The sequence below is a fragment of the Rhinatrema bivittatum genome, chromosome 6, assembly GCF_901001135.1.
Source record: "Rhinatrema bivittatum chromosome 6, aRhiBiv1.1, whole genome shotgun sequence".
Classification (NCBI taxonomy): domain Eukaryota; kingdom Metazoa; phylum Chordata; class Amphibia; order Gymnophiona; family Rhinatrematidae; genus Rhinatrema; species Rhinatrema bivittatum.
In genome coordinates, this window is record NC_042620.1 from 266,039,322 (window position 1) to 266,059,916 (window position 20,595).

Below are 20,595 nucleotides of genomic sequence, written 5' to 3' on the forward strand. Positions count from 1 at the left end.
GTGCTGAAATACAGCAGAGATATTAATGGAAATGGTTGTCATGAACACCACCTGTTAGACCCCCCCCCTGTGCACACTGAACCCTCCAGTAAGATGTGATGTAGACAGTCGTGATTTATTTTTTAATATAACATGGCTCCAAAACTAGGCCACCTGAAAAGGGGTCACTTGTTCACATTATTATTGTATACAGCCATATAGTCTTTTTTTTATTTATAGTTTGCAGCTTCCTGCTGGTTTCTTACAAGTCAGGCAACATAAATATTAATACACAGTAACCAAAATAAAAAAAAAAACATCTGTTTGCTGGGGTGAACAGAGTTTTCACCTCTCTCTCTTTGTTAATAGCCACCCACACATTGGCCATCTGCCCCTTCTAAGGTGACCAACTGCCTGGTTTTGGACTGGTCAGCCTGGTTTTGCAGCCCGTTGTACAGCGTCTGGTTACAAATGGTAACCGGACATTGTAAAACCCGGTCAAGCAAAGGGTCGTCTATCCCTGACTACTTACCAATCAGCGGTGGCTGCGTCGCCCCATTCGGCTGCCTGCTTACCTGGTTTTGGTGGCTGGTGCAGCTGCAAAAGAGAGAGGAGAGAAGCCTGCGCGGCGAACACGATTTTAAGCTGCCTGGCATCCGCAAACGGAGCCCATCCCTTTCACGGCTGAAGATGAAGGAGGTGCCAGGTGCGCCGCAAACAAAGCCCATCCTGTTCACAGCTAGAGATGAGGGAAGCTCCAGTGGGTCGTGAACGGAGCCCAACCCGTTAGGGGCTGAAGAGGGAGGAGGCCCCCGGGTGTCCCGCAAGCCAACTGTCACGAAGTGAAAGGAGGCCTCAGTGGGCAGTGAGCAGAGCCTATCCCGCTTACGGCTGAAGACGAGGAAAGCGCCGGTGGGCTGTAGCCAAGGAGCAGTAAGCAGATAATGACTTCGATGCGGCCTGTGACTGTGTGTGTGTGTGTGCGTGTGTGCGCAGAATAATAGACACAGTGACAGGAGTGTGTGTGTGTGTGATTTAGAGCCTTTGTGCCAGAATGAGGGTATGTGAGCAAGGGATTTTGTGAGGGTGTGTGTTTGTGTGTGAGAGGGAGCCCATGTGAGGGAGTGTGTGCAGGGGTGAGTGAGTGTGCAAAAGAGAGACGGAACCGGTGTGACTGCGTGTGTGCCAGAAAGAGATGGAGCCTCTCTGAGGATGTATGTGTGTGTGCCAGAGAGATGGAGCCTGTGTAAGGGTGTGTTTGACAGAAGGACAGAGAGAGCATTAGGGGTAGGGTGATAGAGCAAGTCTGTGTCTCAGTGCATCCATTAAGAGAGAGGGAGTGTGTGTTTGAAAGAATAAACGTATACCTGTATGTATATGAGATAAGAAAGTTTGTGCATCACCCTCACCTCCCTACACTTCCCAGTAATCCATGACAATCTCAGAATGACTGAAAATCAAAAGTTCCCAAGTATAGAGATTTGGAGGTTTTTAAATCCTTAACTGTTATGGTTTTGAGGTGTTGGAGTGGATTCTTGGGTACTGCAGCGATGGCCACTCCCACAGGGAGCAGCCCCGTGAGGAACTGCAGTACCAGGCTAGACTCTTTGCACGCAAACACAGAGAAGTAGTTTTAATGTACAGCACGATGGCACTGCCCGGGAAGCGGACAGCAGTGGAAGGTAGCTCCAGCAGTAGTAGTCCAGGGATCCTCAGCAGAGAGGACCCGTCTCACTCTAGAGTTGGTGGAGACAGCGCGGTGAACAGGAACAGGTCCCGGATGTAGAGCGCTGAAGCTGTAGATGAGATAGACTGGTATGTTAGTACTCACTAAAGCAGAAGCTGTATCTTTGGAATTCCTGACAGGCAGAAGTTGTAGAGTGGCAGGCACCAGGTTAGGGAGAGCAGGCCCTCGAGGAGCGAGTACCTGGTATCCCAGTATAGGCACCTGAAAGAAAGTAGAAGGGCCCCCGAGGAGCGGGTACCCAGGTTAGAGTAGAATTACCCAGAAGGGTGGAGAGAGCTTCCTGCGGCAGCAGGAAGCAGCAAATCAGCTTAGACCAGAGCTATACCAATCCTTGCTAACTCACCGGAAGATAAGAAGTTGCAGCCTTAAGTCCCGGGGCTTGAAATAATGGGTGGGGCGTGGGTGGGGTGGTCCGGGGGCGGGGCATGGGCGTGGCCAGGGGCCTCTCCACTGACGCTGGGCCCGGGGATCGCGCGCCTCAGGGGGAATGGGGTAAACCTCGGGGCACCCCTAGGGTTCGGCACGCGCAAGGTGTCTGAATGCCCCTGCTCGTCGGGGTGAAAAACCTGTCTGCCTCCCAGTACTGTCTTCTAGCACATTTCTCTCATACATCTCTTCCCCAGTCATAGTTCTGTAAATTAGAAGTTTAAATCCTCTGAAATTTTTGTTAGTGATATTTCCTACAAAATTACCCAGAGGTCCAGAGGGACTATGACATAGAAATCTCCTACCTAAATGTCTGACTAATCCATTGAATGGTCAGTTACGTTTCCTCACAGCAGGACGTCTGGCAACCTTTTCAGTCTCCTGAGCTTGTGGCTCAGCTTACAGAGTTGTATTCTGTTTTCTCCTCTCGAGTAGCTCACTCAAACCTCTGTCTCTATTTTATTGGTGGTTGGGAAATAAAAAGTTTTTTAGTTAAATGAGCTTTTAAATATTAGAGGCTCTGTTCATCAGATGTTTTGAATTATTTATTTATTAACATGGTTTTACTATTACAATTGATGTTTTATATTTCTTGATTTATTTGTTATTTTATGAGAAATTGTGATATTTCTGTTTTTCAATTATTGCACTGCACATAGAGTTACATTTCCAGTTCAGTTCATATTATATATATTTTTACTTATACAATGGTCTATTTATTCTATTTTTGGCATGCGTCTGACTCTGCAGGTAGGATTGAGATGAGATAGCTAGCACTCAGCTTCTGTGTAGAAATCAATTGCAGCTTGATTTGCACTTTTTCCATAACAGGAAGTATATTGGTGTTTTAAGGTCAGGTGTAATAGTTGCAGTGTTGCCTTTTTATGAGTAAGGTTGTTACTGTTTGAGTGCTGACAGTTCATCCTGTTTTTTGTCTGGGAAGTTTACCATATTTTAATAGAAATTTAATTTATTCATGGCTTTCTGAGGGCTAAGCCCACAAACAATGCATGTTACAATAGGCCTGATACCATGAGATCAAAGCGGATGATCTGAAATGTATGCAAATTAATGCAAATGCAGGGGAACAAACACGCCTCCGTGTGGTTCTTCTCCTCCACCCCCCCCCCCCCCCCCCCTTAGTACTCAAGTGTCCAGTCATGGTCTGTGGAAAAGTTGGCAACCTCAGCTCTTTCCCTCAATACATAAGGATTCTTACAAAGAAGTCAGCCTGCATTTAAGTTCCGAGTGCCTGCCTGCCTCTGGCAGCTCAGCTAGCTCCTTGGTTTGCCTCTCTACCTCTCACAGCTCTGCTAGCTTTCTGCTCCTGGTTGTGGCTCGCTGTCAGCAGTTTGACTTTTTGCTCTAACTGAAGATTCCCCAATGGGCTTCTGGTGATCTTTCTTCTCGGAGAATTACAGCTCCAGAAGCTTTCTTTCAGATAATTACAACTACCTAACCTAAACTGGCTAGGAGTCCAGCCCAACTATCTGCCAGTAACTACATCCCAGGAGCCTTTCTAGGGGGACAAATCCCCAAATAATCTCTGACTAACAAAGCTGTCATACAGAATTCTTCCACACAACACAGACACTTTTAAAAATTGGACTGGGAACAGATCTTTAGAATTTGTTTTGGGATCTATGAACCTGGCCTACATGCATTCTTTCCCAAAATCCAAGTAATCAGAATATCACTAACTTGCGATTTATAGCGAATTCCCACACGGGTAGGAGAAACACTAATCTGTACACAAATAGGTCCATATTCAGTAAACCATGGAGAAGACAAGTTATCTGGCTAAAGTTAGCTGGGTACAGGGCTTTTTTCAATGGGTATGTGCCAAGGATTGAGTACCAGCATGTTTTCCTCCCCCTATGGTCCTCCCAAAAAAATATGCATCTGGTGCCAGCTCCACCCCCCTTCCTATGTCTTCTGTTCTGCGTAGAGAAGGGTCTTGGGGAAGAGAGACCCCTGCCTGGACAGGGAAGTGGGGGAGAGAAGATACTTGGCAACTGGGGAAAGCGAGAGGGGATTTAGCCTGTCTTCAGGGAGGAGGAAGGCGAGGGGCAGAGAGAAACTTGGGGCTGGGGGGGGGAGAGGCAGAAGGAGAGGGCAAAGTAGGGTGAGCAGTATGTGTTGCGTTGTGTTAGGGCTGCCAAGTCCCCATCATCGTTCTTTTGTGTCCATATTGGATTTGTATGTGGGAGAGAGCCCATATCATTATCCATTTGTGTGTGGTTGTGACTTATGTTGCAACTGCTGACTCTCTGTTGTTGTGAGAGGGGGTGTTATGTTAGGGTCCCAAATGGGGGCATGGGAATAGCCTGGGTGGAGCAGCAGTTACCACTCTGAACAGAAGACATGGGGGTAAACTGCACGGAGCAGCAATTACAGCCCTAAGCACTTTGCTGAGCAGACCGGATGGACCATTTTGGTCTTTATCTGCCATCATTTAATATGTTATTATGTCCAGGCAGCAAAGACAGAAAAAAAAAGTCTTTCCTTTTGGTTCGGTGATTCGAATATATTGGCTGTGGGAATGTGAATGTGCAGCATCTCTGACATCTTTGTAAGGTGCACAGTACAGGAAGAATTGTTTTCCAGAAAAAAAGCACTGGCTGGATAAGTTGTGGTGGATATTCAGCAGGACAAGTCTCCCACTGAATTCACTTGGCCAAAGTTATCCTGAATATACGCTGCTAAATTTAAATGGCTTTGTTTACCCAAATAAATTTAAACTTAACTGGTTATATAGCTGAATATAGTTGGTTAGGTTGAAAAAAAAATCCATACCGTCCAGGCCAGTAGGCCCAATCCTCCACCCCACTCCACCCCCCAAAATATAAAAGAAAAAAAAATGTCTGGGCCTGTCACCTGGTCCATTCCAAACCCACGAAAAATAAAATATTTTTAAAAAGTCATAAGGCAAAAGCAGCCCAAGTCCCCACACACATCTATCTCCAATGATATTTAGGTTGCCTCCAGGACCCCCTCCTATCAATCACCGTACCCTTCCCTCTCCACACAATGCCAGTTCCTACCCCGACCCTTGTGACCCACACAGACCTCCCCAAACCCTAAGGAGATGACAAGAGTGTGGTAGAGTCTAACTGCACTCCCAGTAGCGTGCTACTTCGCTCTGACAGAAATATCCTTAGGGTTTGGTGAGGCGGGGACTGAATGGGTCGTGATGGTGGGGGTAGGGATTGGTAGTGTGTGGCGAGGGAGAGATAGGTGAGTCATTTGATAGGAGTGGGCCTGGAGGCAGCCTATTTTCTTTATATATTATGGTGCAGGGGTTCACATACCACTATGGCTCACAACATGTGTTTTACATTTTATTTTTGGGGGTTGACGGGAGGGAATAGGGTGCCTGGAATTTTTACAGGCTTTTGGGAGGCTGGGGGCTTGAGGATCAGGCCTGCTAGCCAGGAAGGACTTTTTTCCAGTTACCTGGCTATATTTTCAATATAGCAAGTAGTTTTAAAGTCATTTGGGTACCTGGATAACATTAGGTGTACTCTGAGCATGCCAGACATAGCTGGCCAGTGCTGATATTCAGTGCTACCTGGCTGTTGAAGCCCCATCCCGGAACACTCACACTGCCATTTTAATCCAGGTAAGTTTTAGCTATGTGTGATGACTTCTCAATCTAAAACTTATCCAGTCATCTGGGGTTTATATTTGAAACCCCAGGTGTGTCCTAATTCCTTTGGAATACTGACCTCAAAATCTTGCCTCTCTTCACCCTCATAGAAGAGATAGCATGATTTTGCTTTTCCCTTTCTCGACTGGGGCAAACGGAGAACAGAAACATGCAATATCTGCTCTGACCCTCAAGCCAGACACCTAACTTATTCAGCTCTGATTCTCCACAGGGCTGAGTCAACAGACATGAACCAAATCCAAAAGCACTATTTGTCAGTTCATCTAGAAGGGTCTGACAACCACCAGTTAACTTTAGTACAATGTAGATTTAGCCAATTATTAATATTTTCATTTGCATGCTGATAATAATTTAATTTTAGAGGTAATAAGTTCTTATAAGTATATCTGGGGACTTCTGAGTTCTGGTTACACTGAGGGAATAATTTACTATGCCATGGCATTTTTCCCAGATTGAAAAATACTGTGAGATTCACAAAGCTGCGGTACTAAATACCACAGGTAAGTGGATCCTGCAGTATGTTCCCCCATGGTAAAATACAATGGGGAACAATACCACAGCTTAGCAGAGCGCTAATAACCTCGTGTAAAGGCTGCCACACATTCCAGGGCCACTGTCTTCTTACATGGTCCTACCAGCACAAATATGTGTCCCCCGTCCCCCCATCAGACTTATAAACAAACCTGCCGCCTCAGGTTTGGTCCTTTGACTGGGTTAGAAACTAGTTGAGTGTGAGTCGGAAAAAAGATAGTGGTGAATGGAGTTCACTCTGAGGAAAATGGGGATCATTCTTCGGTCCAGTCCTGTTCAACATTTTTATTAGAGGCATTGCAGAAGGGCATTCGGGAAAGGCTTGTCTTTTTGCGGATGATATCAAAATCTACAACAGGGTAGACACCCTGAAAGATGTGGAAAGTAAGAGGAAGGATTTAGTGAACCTTGAGGAATTGTCTAGAGACTAGCAGCTAAGATTTAATGCTAAAAAATATAGGGTCAAGGATCTGAGTTGCAAAAACCCAAAGGAAGCAACATTGTATAGTGGGAGAAAATCTATGCACAAAACAAGAGCATGATCTGAGGGTGATCATATCGGATGATCTTAAGGTGGCCAAACAGGTAGACAAGGCAATGGCAAAAGTCAGAAGGATACTTGGGTGCTTAGAGGGAGGAATAGCCTGCAGGAAAAAGGTGATAATCTGTGTAAACCACTGGTGAAATCTCATTTGGAGTACCGAGCACAATTCTGGAGACTGCGCCTTCAAAAGGATACAAACCGAACAGAGACAGTCCAGAGGGCAACTACTGAAACAGTCATCTTCATAAAAAAGCATATGGGAATAGACTTAAAGATCGAAACATACATACCCTGGAGGAAAGGAGGGAAAAGGGAGATATGAATAAATGCACAGGAGGTGGTCCTCTTTCAATGGAAAGGAGGTTCTGGAATGAGAAGTCATGGAATGAGGGTGAAAGGGGATAGACTTTGAAGTAATTTAAGGAAATATTTCTGTACAGAAAGGATGGAGGATACATGGAACAGTTTTCCCTGTGGAGGGGTTGGAGATGAGGACAGCATCAGAATTCAGCAAAACATGGGACAAGCACAGACCAGATGGACCATTTGGTCTTTATTTGCTGTCATTATTATTTTCTATGATACTATGTTAGATGATCAATGAGGGAGAGGAAGGAACTATAAAGCGAAGCAGGAAGTGTGGATGGGTTGCCTGAATGGGCGTATGGTCTTTATCTGCCCTCAAGTTCTATTTTTGTATGAAACAAAGACTCTATAAGGTCCATATTTAGCCACTATCCAACTGGGCAAGTTAGCTGGATATGCATCTGTTTTCTTCTGCATTTCCAGTCTAATTTACACTTTTGATCACTTCCATGCTTGGCCGCTGTAATACATGTAGTTGAGAATAAGCCACCATACATTGTATGTATGTTTTTATCCTGTTTGTTTAAATGTTACATCTCAATATTGTACTGTTACGCATCCCGGCCGTGATAGGCGCACGCCCGGGCCTACTCACCCGAGGAATCCAGCTGCCAGCTCCGGTTCACCTTCGCTCGTGGTGGTGGGCAGCTGCCTCCGTCTCCGAGCGCCTGCAGCCACCTCTGCCGCTTCTGACTCCTGCGCGGTTCCTCCTTGCTCCTGGCGGGTCTCCCTGCATGGGCCGCAGAGTGACACCGCTGCCCTGCTTCCTCTGGACCCTGGCTTAGGCGCGCATGCGACTTGCACACTCTTAAAGGAGCCGCGGTGGGAAATTAGCCCATGGCCCCGGATGATGACATCACTGGGCCTCTGTATATAAGGCAGGGCCCAGCCACTTGTTCCCTGCCTTGGCAATAGGTCTCCACGATTGCTCGTGTGCTCGTTGCTCGTTCCTCTTCCTGTCATCATTCCTGTCTCCTGTTCCTGTCGTTGTTCCTGGTTCCTGTTCCTGCTTGTTCCTTCGCCTGCTCCTTGTACCCTTGGACTGATTCTCTGGTATTGACCCCTGCTTCATCTGGACTACACTTGGACTGATTCTCTGGTATTGACCCCTGCTTCGTCTGGACTACCCTTGATCTGATCTCCTGGCTCTGACCTCAGCTCTGCTTCCAGTACTGTGCCTTCCTGCTGCCTGCCCTGACTCCAGCTTGCCTTGGATTCTCCTTTGGTATCCCATGGACCTGGACTCTCAGGCATCGGCCTATCTTTACCTGAACGCTCCCTGCTCTCTTCTGTTCCTGTTGGCGTCTGGGTCTCTGGAACCCTGCCTCATCCGGACCGTCCTCAGCCCTCCAATACCTCTGCTGGTTCCTGGCATACCCTTGTCTACAGCAACTGGAAGTCATCACACGGATGCCCGCCTAAGTCCAGCCGGCCCCGGCACCCAAGGGCTCAACCTAAGGCTAACGTGGGCTGGTATTGGCGAAGCTCCAGTCGGCCTCTGTCTCCTAGCCTGCTTTGCCTCCCGACAGTGGGGACCTGTAGGGCTTGCCCTGCGGGTAGCATCAGCCCCACCTCGGGCCATGGGTCCACCATCAGTGCAACACTGAGTTATGTTTCTTTTAATGCTGTGTATGTTTATTGTAACCCACTGAGATCTATAGATTGGTGGGCTGTAAATTTAATAACTAAATAAATATCTGACTAACTTGGCTACCACACCACTAAATATACCTGGCTATCTAATATCCAGATAAGTTTATCTGACTAACTTCAGACTTGTTCAATAGTAGGTCTAACTTACCTGGTTAACTTAGCCGGTGGACACTTAGCCGGCTGTTTCACTGGTTATTTATTTATTTATTTATTTATTGGTTTTTATATACCGCCGCTCATCAGAGATAGTTAAATAGTTATCTGGCTATACACTGGCCAATAAGAACATAAGAACATAAGAAATTGCCATACTGGGTCAGACCAAGGGTCCATCAAGCCCAGCATCCTGTTTCCAACAAACCAGGCCATAAGAACCTGGCAATTACCCAAACACTAAGAATTTGTTGCCAGAGGATGTGGTTAGTGCAGTTAGTATAGCTGGATTCAAAAAAGGTTTGGATAAGTTTTTGGAGGAGAAATCCATTAACGGCTATTAATCAAGTTTACTTAGGGAATAGCCACTGCTATTAATTGCATCAGTAACATGGGATCTTAAGAACATAAGAAATTGCCATGCTGGGTCAGACCAAGGGTCCATCAAGCCCAGCATCCTGTTTCCAACAGAGGCCAAACCAGGCCACAAGAACCTGGCAATTACCCAAACACTAAGAAGATCCCATGCTACTGATGCAATTAATAGTATTGGCTATTCCCTAAGTAAACTTGATTAATAGCCGTTAATGGACTTTTCCTCCAAGAACTTATCCAAACCTTTTTTGAACCCAGCTACACTAACTGCACTAACCACATCCTCTGGCAACAAATTCCAAAGCTTTATTGTGCGGAGTGAAAAAGAATTTTCTCCAATTAGTCTTAAATGTGCTACTTGCTAACTTCATGGAATGCCCCCTAGTCCTTCTATTATTCGAAAGTGTAAATAACCGAGTCACATCTACTCGTTCAAGACCTCTCATGATCTTAAAGACCTCTATCATATCCCCCTTCAGGCTTCTCTTCTCCAAGCTGAACAGCCCTAACCTCTTCAGCCTTTCCTCATAGGGGAGCTGTTCCATCCCCTATGCAGCTAAATACTCAAACAACAGCAGCACTTAACTGGATAAGTTCAATCTTATCCTGCTAAGTGGTACTTAATATCCACCTCTATAATTTTACTGTTTGTGTTTTATATTTATTAAATGCCTGATCCTAAAGTCCAGGGCAACGTACAGACAAAAATGTAAAAGCCATCAAAAAAACATGTATATACATGTATATACATTTGCATCAACAAAATATATCTCCAATCATTATCTTATCCCAATCAGGCAAAATCTACACAATAGTTTCTAACAGCATAAAACTAAGGCCATCCTCCCAACACACTAAAAATCAAATATATATACACAACACAGTATTGGCCTTCAAGCTGTTAAAAAGCCAAACTAGATAAACAAGATTTTGATGACTTGTGAAATCTGAGATAGTTCTTTACCAGTTGCAAGTCCATGGGGAGGGAATTCAAGGAGGACAGGCTGCACAGTAAAAATCTGATCAAGTTTTAACAAGCTTACATTCCTTAACCGAGGAACAGATAACAAAAAATCATTAACAAACCTCAAGGGACAAGTTTCCACATATTTACAGACCCTGTCAGTTAAGTACCCAGGCCCAGACCCAGACCCTGTCAAGTAAAAAAATCTTAAATCTGGGTCTGAATGTCCCAGAAAGCCATTGAAGATTCAACAGCAGAGAAGAATTATGCCTTGTGACAACATGCTGGATCAACTTCTTTGGGGAAGACTATTAACGAAGAATTACTATAGTCAACCTGAGACATAATCATAGCTTGCAAAACAGTTCTTAGGTCAGGAATCTCAGATTTAGATGTACAGCTTGATTTTCCAGTTTCCAATTTGTGGAGAATATTCACTCTGCCTTGGATCAAAGTCAGATTTGTGGTCTGCAAGGAGTCCATCCACTGGCCTCATTTAGCCATTTCCTAAATAAGTGGGCTCACTATTACCAGGGCCAACACTATGGGCAAGCAAGACAAAATCGAGGAGGCACTGGAAGACAAAGAAAAGTGGGGATGAGTGGCACACCATCAGTTCCTTTCTGTATACTTCCTCAATCCCCAGATGTGCATGTGTGTTCCCTGAGCTGTCCAATAGTTGCCCAGCCTTCTCCGGTGTAGGGACAGGAACCACATAAATAGCCAGGAAGAAGGGCTCTGATGATAACTCTTGTCAAGGCCGCTGTGTTTTCTGGTTATGATCCTGACCACTACTTCATGTTGTTGTATTGAAGCCTGCAGTTTTGAGGAAAAGTCCAATATATCATCAATACATTTTTTTGAAAATGTTTATATAAGCCTTCACCATAAGCTAAAGTGTGGAAATGTCCAGCATGGGAGAATCCATGAGTGCAGAGTTATCTTTCAGTGACATGATCCATCCCCCAAAAGGGAAGGGCAGCAAGAGCTATAGCTCGCCAGGCTCCTGGAAGAGGAAGAGTTGGTTACTTTCCTTTTCCTTGAGAGAGTGGCTTACTTTCTCAGTTAGCTGGAATGGATTCCAGGAGGGCACTTGTCTTGAACCTATAGGATAAAGAAACTGTCTGGAGCCTAAGGGCACCAACCAGGTATTTCTGTGATAAAAAGGGACTGTCTAAGTAGCCAGCCAGATTTCTAAGGTATACAGAGACTATTGGGAACAGTCAGGAAAGTCCTAACTTTCCTGCACCTGTCCTCAAGTGGCACGAGAGACTGTATGTTTGCTTCCTTTACATTTTGAAACCCCAAAGAATTATTTTCCTATATTTTTTTTACATCTGAACCAGTGCTATCTTTATGGAAAAAAATGGTGCTGGTACTTATATAAAAGGTGTCATTCACATGCAGGATGCATTTTATTTTGAGGAACCACAAGGCAAATCAAGCAGGTGGATAAAAATGATGCCCGTACTCAGTACCAGCAAAAAAAGCCCTAATCTCTACTATTGGTTTACTTGATTTGTGTCTTCATTGTTGGAGACATGGACTCTTGCACTGAGGTGGAGTTGGCACAACCTACTGAGAGAAGCCCTGCAGGTCCCCACCATTGGCAGGCAGAGTTTGACGAGGCAGAGACCCAGCTGGTGCTTCGCTTTTACCAGCCCACGTTCTCCTTGGGTTGAGCCTTTGGATGCTGGGGTCCACAGATCTTAGGTGGGGGCCTCTGCTGATGATAGACAATGGCAGGCAGTGTTCAGGAAGGTCCAAGAAGCAGGCAATGGTCAAGGTGGGATGGATAGGCAGGGCAAGAAGGCGAGGAGTAAGACAGGTTGGCAGATGTTGAGACAAAGAACTGAAGAACTGACAACAAGAACTGAAGAACGAAGACAGGAAACACAGAACTGAAGATTAGGGCAAGGACCACTGGAACTGAAGACGCTGAAGCAACTCACACTAGAGACCAGTTGCTGAGGCCCTGGAGCAGAGTCCGGAGAGGCCTTTTATATGCCTCAGCATTAGACGTTATCTGTAGGAGCCGTGGGGGATTTCCCACATGGGTCCCTTTAAATACTGTCGAGAGGCACGTGCATGCGCCTAAGTCAACACATCATTTCTGGAGTTGGCATCAGCGTCCAGCTTCATCGGAGTCGGCGTTGGCATCTCACTGCATTGAGGTTGTTGACAGCAACTTGGCCTGGACTTGTTGGCGGCATTCTGTCACATCTCAACCCGGGCCTGGAGGCGGTCCGTGGGGGCAGCCCATGGATCGCTGATGGCAACATTAATTTTTTGTGTGTAGACTGTTTATTGTGAGACTGTGAATGTGATCTGTTTGGGGTTTGCAGCTTTTTTCTGCCTCCCTCTGGAGAATCCTCATCCAGAGTTGCAGCTAGTTTTCTTCTTCTCTGAAGATGGCCCTTGAAAATGGGGGTTATATTTATATTTTTGTAATTCTCCCTTTGTGGGGCTGATTGAATAAAGGAGGTCACACTGCTCCCAGTGCTGTCTCTATCTTCCTGGACCCGTACAGCCCCTAGGAGTGCCAGGATTCATCTGACAGAGGGGGGTTTGGGGGTACCACCTGTCTCTCTCTCTTTCACCCCACTTGCATTCACTGATCTTCGTACTAACAGTTCTGCTCACACTCGGAGATGGGCTCCACAAATGCCACAGGACACAGAGGATGGTGTTCAAAGGAAGCTTTACTGGAGTTTGAAAAATAATATTATTATTATTATTATTTAAAGAATCTTCTATACCGAAGTTAGTCGAAACATCACCTCGGTTTACATGGAACAAAAGCAATGGAAATTACAAGTAACAGGGGAAGGGTAGGGTGTACAATAAACCAAAAGGAGAGCAGAGAAGCATAGGAATAATATGAACAATTAACAAGGGAACTATAAAGTCATAAAAAACAAGGTCATGGTCAAATATCCAAGCTAATATGGCAAAAATCATAAAAAGGATTAGAAAGATCAAAACAAACAAAAAAAAACCAAAACCTGTGCTGTTCTTGTCCATGTTGCACTCCCTTCTCCTTCTAGGTGGCACTTCTGGATCAGTGTCCAGAAAGCCCTCCCCATGGAGGATTCGAAAGTTATCCTCTCCCTCCAGCGTTGGCTAGCAGGAACCGGTTCTTAAACTCCTCCTTCTCTTTGCCCTCCCAAAATTTCTCCAAACAAGCTGTCTTCAGAAAAATTCTCCAGAGCAAACAAAAGTCCTCCCACTTCAACGGTTAGTGGGCAAACCCTCACCCAGATCCAGTCCAACAAACTGGGGAGATATTTTTCCCTTTCTTCCAGATTACTGGTCCAAAAAGAATCTCCAGAATTCCTCTAAGGCTCTCCAAAAGCGCCTTGCCTCCCATCCACCTCCTAGTCCATCTATTGTGAAACAACCAAGACCTCATGCTCATAGGGTCTATATACCCCCCTGAACCAGCTCATTCCCAAGAGGGATGAGTAAAGTTAGGGGGAATACCCCAACATGTAAAAACCTCACACATGCTGGAAGCTGGGTAAAAATCATAGCAGGTGCTACATTTTCTTTATATCCATTTCTCTTTCACTAGACCTACAATCTTGATAGTTTGTATAACCTGGAGCTGTTAGACCGTTCCATATTCCAGTACATCTTTAAATTTAAAAGCAGGCCAACCTGATAGCTCAGCCAATGTGCTACCTATAGTCTGGCAAAAAAGCCCAGGTTTGATACCTGGATCTGATCCTGCTATTTAGACTGGCACTGCTGAGGATGAAGCACTCACAGTCTGTGAGAAAGAACGCATCCCAGTCGTTACACGGTGACACGCAGGGACTAGCTTAAGTGTGCACTTGTACTGGGTCCTGGTGGAAACTCTGGCCTGTGCCCTGCAGCCGGAGGACTGTCGCTGCATTAGATGGGCTTAATGGGAGGGGAAAAGACCTATGTGACTGAAGGCCTATGGTGCCAGAGCTTCCAATCCCCGTCATAAAAGACAGAGTGGGGCAGGGGCAAGTTCCAAGAAGGAGCAGATGGGACTGAATTAAGGACTTTTGCACCTGGATACAAAAATAATCCAGTGTCCCCAACCCATGTAAGATATATGAAAACAAACACACACCTTTCTATTCTACCACCACCCAATGTATGTTTAGGTCTCTTGCCTCATGTATTTCAGAAGCTGTGGGCAGCTCCTCTCCCTGCCTTAGGGTCAAAGAATGACTTCTTTCCAGGTCTTAAGCCACCTGGTAAATCCTCAGCTTACTCTGCCTAGCATAGTGCCAGGTTACTCTCTAAACCTTCCAGTCACTCACCCCTACTTTCTTCTACCAATACTCCATCAATTTCTCCCACTATCCCTGATACCTCCCAGTTATCCATCAGCCTCCCTTTGTCCCTCACCCCCTATTCTCCACCAGCCGTCTTCTCTAATCCTCATTCCTTCCTATTTCTAATCCCTCCCCACTTTCCATCAACCTTTCTTTTCTATCCCTCAGCCCCCTTATCCCTTCACTAACCCCTTCTTTGTCTTTCCCAGCTCTGGCTCTGAAACCCACATTGGCTCATTGTGGTACCTGCTGTAACAGGGGACAATAAATCAGAGCAGCTCTAAATATCCCTGCAGCTCTACCTTCCCTCCCCTTTTCCTTCCTTGTTCTGACTTATTTATTTATCCAATTTATAATGTGCACTGCCCCAGGACTGAGGCAGATTACAAATTAAAACATTCACAAAAAAACACACAAAAACTTCCCTTTTAAAAATTCTTTTCATTTATAGAACAGATTAAGCATTTTACATTGAAAACAGATTAATGTCTAGAGAAACACTACAAACAAATGCCAATAAATATTCAAATGTTTAAACAAATGGAGAACATTCATTCAAGTATTATAGCAGCTCTAATTGCCCCCAGGCCATCTCTCTCATCCTTTTTAAACTAGATGTGCTCTTTGCAGTGAAAGGAGGAGGGTCTGTCACAGGGTTACGTCATAAGAACATGCCATACTGGGTCAGATCAAGGGTCCATCAAGCCCAGCATCCTGTTTCCAACAGTGGCCAATCCAAGTCGCAAATACTAGCGAGTACTCAAATATTAAATAAATCTCAAGCTACTATTGCTTATTAATTAATAGCAGTTTATGGATTTTTCCATTACCAACTTATCCAAACCTTTTTTAAACCCAGTTACACTAACTGCCAGAACCACATCCTCTGGCAATGATTCCAGAACTTAACTAAGCGCTGAGTGAAAAATAATTTTCTTCGATTTGTTTTAAATGAGCTACTTGCTAACTTTATAGAGTGCCCCCTAGACTTTCTATTATCTTAGTCCTTTCATGAATTTGTAGACCTCTATCATATCCCCCCTCAGCCATCTCTTCTTCAAACTGAACAGCCCTACCTTCCTTAGCCTTTCCTTATAGGGCAGCCTTTCCATGCCCCTTATAATTTTTGTTGCCTTACTCTGCACTTTCTCCAGTGCAATTATATCTTTTTTGAGATACAGCAGCCAGAATTGCACATAGTACTCAAGATGCAGTCACACCATAGAGCAATACAGAGGCATTATGACATTTTCCGTTTTATTCACCATTCCCTTCCTAATAATTCCTAACATTCTGTTTGCTTTTTTGATTGCCACAGCACACTGAACTGACAATTTCAATGTATTATTCCCTCTGACCCTAGATCTCTTCCTTGGGTGGTAACTCCTAAGTTAGAACCTAACATTGTGTAACTACGGCAAGGGTTATTTTTCCCTATATTCATCACTTTGCACTTGACTACCTTAAATTTTATCTGCCATTTGAAAGCCAAATCTTCCAGTCTTGCAAGGTCCTCCTACAATTTATCACAATCCGCTTGAGATTTAACTACTCTGCTTAATTTTGTGTCATCCGAAAGGGATGGGCTCCACCTTAACCAGAGTGGAACCAAGCTGCTGGCACTGACTTTCAAAAAGGAGATAGAGCAGCTTTTAAACTAGAACAAGGGGGAAAGCCGACAGTCACTCAGCAGTGCATGGTTCGGAGAAATGTATCCTTGAAGGATACTAATAAAACAGGAGAGTTAGGGCATCCCAACAGAGAGGTTCCATTAAAAGCAAACATAGTTCATTTGCCTATATGTAAAAAATCACCAAAGCTAATGATTTCCGAATTATCCCAAACAACTGAAAAGCAGGTTGTTAAAACAAGCAAAAACCACACTTTGAAATGTCTGTATGCCAATGCCAGAAGTCTAAGAAGTAAGATGGGAGAGTTAGAGTGTATAGCAGCAAATGATGAGATTGATATAAATGGCATCACAGAGACTTGGTGGAAGGAGGATAACCAATGGGACAGTGCTATATCAGAGCTTTCCCTGGAACCAGGTACTCGCTCCTCGAGGGCCTATACATTCCAGCTCCTGGGCTTTTGAGAGACATTGTGTGAGTGTTACCATCAGGTTTGGTACATGAACTCTGCATACCCTGCCTACTCACTATATTTCAATTTCTCTACAGCTCAGCCTCCAGGGATTGCTGTTCCAGTATCTGAGGGACTACAGCCCAGCCGGGCATTCCAGCTCACTACTGCCACCTCTGGTGGTTCAGTATACTGTCTAATAAAAGAACTAGTGTGTGTTTGTCTCCTAACTGAGCCTTACCGGTGGTCCCTCTCGGGATCTTCCCCCAGGGGCGTGGTCATCTGCCACTGGTCCAAGGATCCACCCACAACTCTCCTAAATGACATCAGATTGCTAACTCCTAACTCCAGGACCTGCTGCCTGCAGTAGAGGATCTCATCACCCTGGTCATTTGAGTGGACCTCTGCTTCCAAGATTGGGCCTGAGAGAGGGAGGCTTCTTGAAGGCACTTCAGGCTGGCACCCAAGTTTTAATGTCCTCTTGCCCCTACCATGGATGCCCCACCTACTCCCTCTTTCAAAGAGCCCATGCAACTCAGCAGGGCCTGACTCCCTGAGAAAGAAAAGCAGAGGCATCTGCTGCTCAACATATGTCTCTATTGTGCCACACAGGGGCACTTTGCTGACCATTTTCCTGAGAAGGTGGGAAAGTTCAGAACCTAGGGTTGGTTGGAGAGAGAACCCTAATCCAGCTCTCATTCTCTCAATTGCTCATGCCAGTTTGTCTCACCTCCTATGATACCGAGGACTTGGACTCGGGTGCGAGGCAACTTTATCGACAAAGTTTTGGTTCGCCAGTACAACCTTCCCCCAGTAACCCTGGATAAGCCTATTATTATATCCTTAGTTTATTGTAAACCCCTCCCTGGCCAGCTGTCCTTGGTTACCCTACTACTCATTTTTCAAACTGGATTCCTGCACAAGGAAAACATATGTTTCTATATTCTATCCAAGGGAGTCACTCCTATAATCCTTGGCTTACCTTGGCTTATGCTACACAATCCTATAGATTGGCAGGTTCTGCAGATTGTCTGTTGGGGTCCTCCTGCCAGTAATGATATCTCACTCACGCTATTCCATCTGTTCCTCTAGCCTGGACTCAGACCTCAGCCTTCCCGGGCCTTCCTCATTAGTATGCAACATTTGCAGACATCTTTAGTAAAAAGCATGCAGAGATACTATTCCCCCAACCCCCCCCCCAGGGGCAGGGTTTACCTACTATCCGCTCCTGAAACAGTGGCCATGTTAAGCTACATCTGAGAAAACTTGGAGTGAGCTTTTATCCACCCTTCATCATCTCCAGCAGGGGCAGGATTCTTCTTTCTTGGTAAGAAGGATGGTTCCCTACAGGGATCTCAATGCCATAACTCGCAAGATCAGATATTCGTTGCCCCTAATTATAGAACTTTTTGACTGCCTGGGTGAAGCACAAATATTTACTAAACTGGATCTTAGAGGAGTCTACAACCTCATCCAAATATGGGAGGGGAACGAATAGAAGATGGCATTCAATACCTGTGACAGACATTATGAATACCTAGTAATGCCATTCGGCCTTTGCAGTGCCCCCGCTGTTTTGCAACTCATGGTCAATGAGATCTTCAGAGCTCTTCTATTCTCATATCTTGTAAATGTCTAGTGAGACATTTTAATACTAAGTATATCTTTTTTTAACCTTCTCAGTTGTGGTCATTCCTTGATTCTCATGCCTGGGTAATGCTCTTAATTAGGTTTGGCTATTAGGAGGTAGTGTTGGGATTAGGCTCTCTTTTTACTTTTCACTCTTGGGGCCTCATTTACCAATTGGCTCACACCTCTTTTTAGATCCCGGACAGGCATCTGTCACATATGTGAGAGAGAGAGAGAGAGAGAGAGAGAGAGAGAGAGAGAGAGAGAGAGAGAGAGAGAGAGAGAGAGAGAGAGAGAGAGAGAGAGAGAGAGAGAGAGAGAGAGAGAGAGAGAGAGAGAGAGAGAGACTTGCTATAGATCCTACTCCCTAGACAGGTATTTGTATCCCCATGGTAGGCCCATCTAGTAACTCGAGGTGGGGATTAGGTATGAGCGTAGGGGGTTGGGGGCCACTTTCACATTCAACATGAGACGTACGAACAGAACAGTGGTCTCTTGTGAAGATTTGCTGGCCTTCGGAGTGAGGAAACTCACTCCAAGATGAGATTTGGGCAATGTTCTCTCAAACTAGCTTGTTGTACAACAAGCTAGGTTGAGAGAACATTGCCCAAATCTCATCTTGGAGTGAGTTTCCTCACTCCGAAGGCCAGCAAATCTTCACAAGAGACCACTGTTCTGTTCGTACGTCTCATGTTGAATGTGAAAGTGGCCCCCAACCCCCTACGCTCATACCTAATCCCCACCTCGAGTTACTAGATGGGCCTACCATGGGGATACAAATACCTGTCTAGGGAGTAGGATCTATAGCAAGTCTCTCTCTCTCTCTCTCTCTCTCTCTCTCTCTCTCTCTCTCTCTCTCTCTCTCTCTCTCTCTCTCACAAGCTGTTCGGAATTGTTGTGGACTGCAATATACCTTTACTGGCCTCTAGCGCACAATGTAATGCGAATGAAAGGGTTGTAGCTATGAGCCGCGCTAACACTGCAGCTGTTTTGCAGCACACGATAACTGTTTCCCACTTTACATATGCTCTGCCCCCTGAATGACAAATTTGCATTCGCATTAACGGCTGTTAGCGTGAATTTATCTCCCGCAGTAACTCCTTGGAAAATGACCCCCCTTGGTCTCCTCTTTTCTTATTATTTTGAGATATGTGTACTGATATACTTATTTATGTTTGATTTTTTCTTTCCTTTTTTCTTGTTATGTATTGAACCTTTCTCTTTTTCTGGTACAAGTTATTCTTGTGTTTAATTGAAATTCATTAAAAAATTTAAAAAAAAAAATTCATCCACAAAGTTTTCATCTTGTTTCTTTGGGCCATTTCCAATCACTCCCCAGATTGGACCAATAGCATATCAACTAAAACTACCACCTACACTCAAGGTCCACAATATTTTCCATGTGTCTGTCCTGAAACCTCTACTTTTGTTTTGGCTATCACAATCTTTGCCCAAACCAAGAGAAATGATTTCAGAGGAGGACATGAAACCCAGGAGGTCCTCAACTCTAAACATCTGAAACAAACTCCACTACCTCATCTCCTAGAAGGGGTTTGGTCCCAAAGAAAATTCCTAGGTACCAGCTTTGGACATCCAAACTCCTCGTCTCACCCGAGAGTTCCATCGCCTCTTCCCATGTAAATCTAAGCCTAGGACACTGGAGAGGAGGCCTAGGAGGGGGGTACTGTAACATTTTGACCGGCCACAGGATGTCCTGCAACTGGCCACACTTACTCCCAAATGTCACCAATGCAGCCAGGATGCCGCCATGTTGCCATGTCCCTGAATCTCCCTAGACGCACATTGCACCAACTATTGAAGGTCCTGCAGCGGGAAATGGAACCACCGCCACTCAGTGATGATATCACATGGCTGGGAATTTAAACACCAGCCACACTCCAATGTCTTGCCTAAGTAACAGGTCCTCCTGCCTTGCAGTATGTGTTGCTTGCTGTCTCTGTGTGTTATCTTGCCTTTTCCAGGAAGTACTTTTAGGATAATTTTGGACGTGTTTTACTTTGTTATGATGTAGTTTAGCCGTAATAGTGTATTTTAGGTTAATAATGTATTTAAATGTATTTTAGATTTTAAAATGTTTTTAGGTTTAATGTATTTTTAGGTTTAATAATGTATTTTAATGTATTTTAGGCATAATAATGTATT

The 20,595-nt window shown here is 44.9% G+C and overlaps 1 protein-coding gene across 2 annotated transcripts in view; it reads left to right on the top strand.

Moving 5' to 3' along the window:
* The window catches only part of LOC115094260 (rho GTPase-activating protein 6-like), a 340,951-nt gene that overhangs the window by 267,386 nt on the left and 52,970 nt on the right, over positions 1–20,595 (top strand). The window lies entirely within an intron of this gene.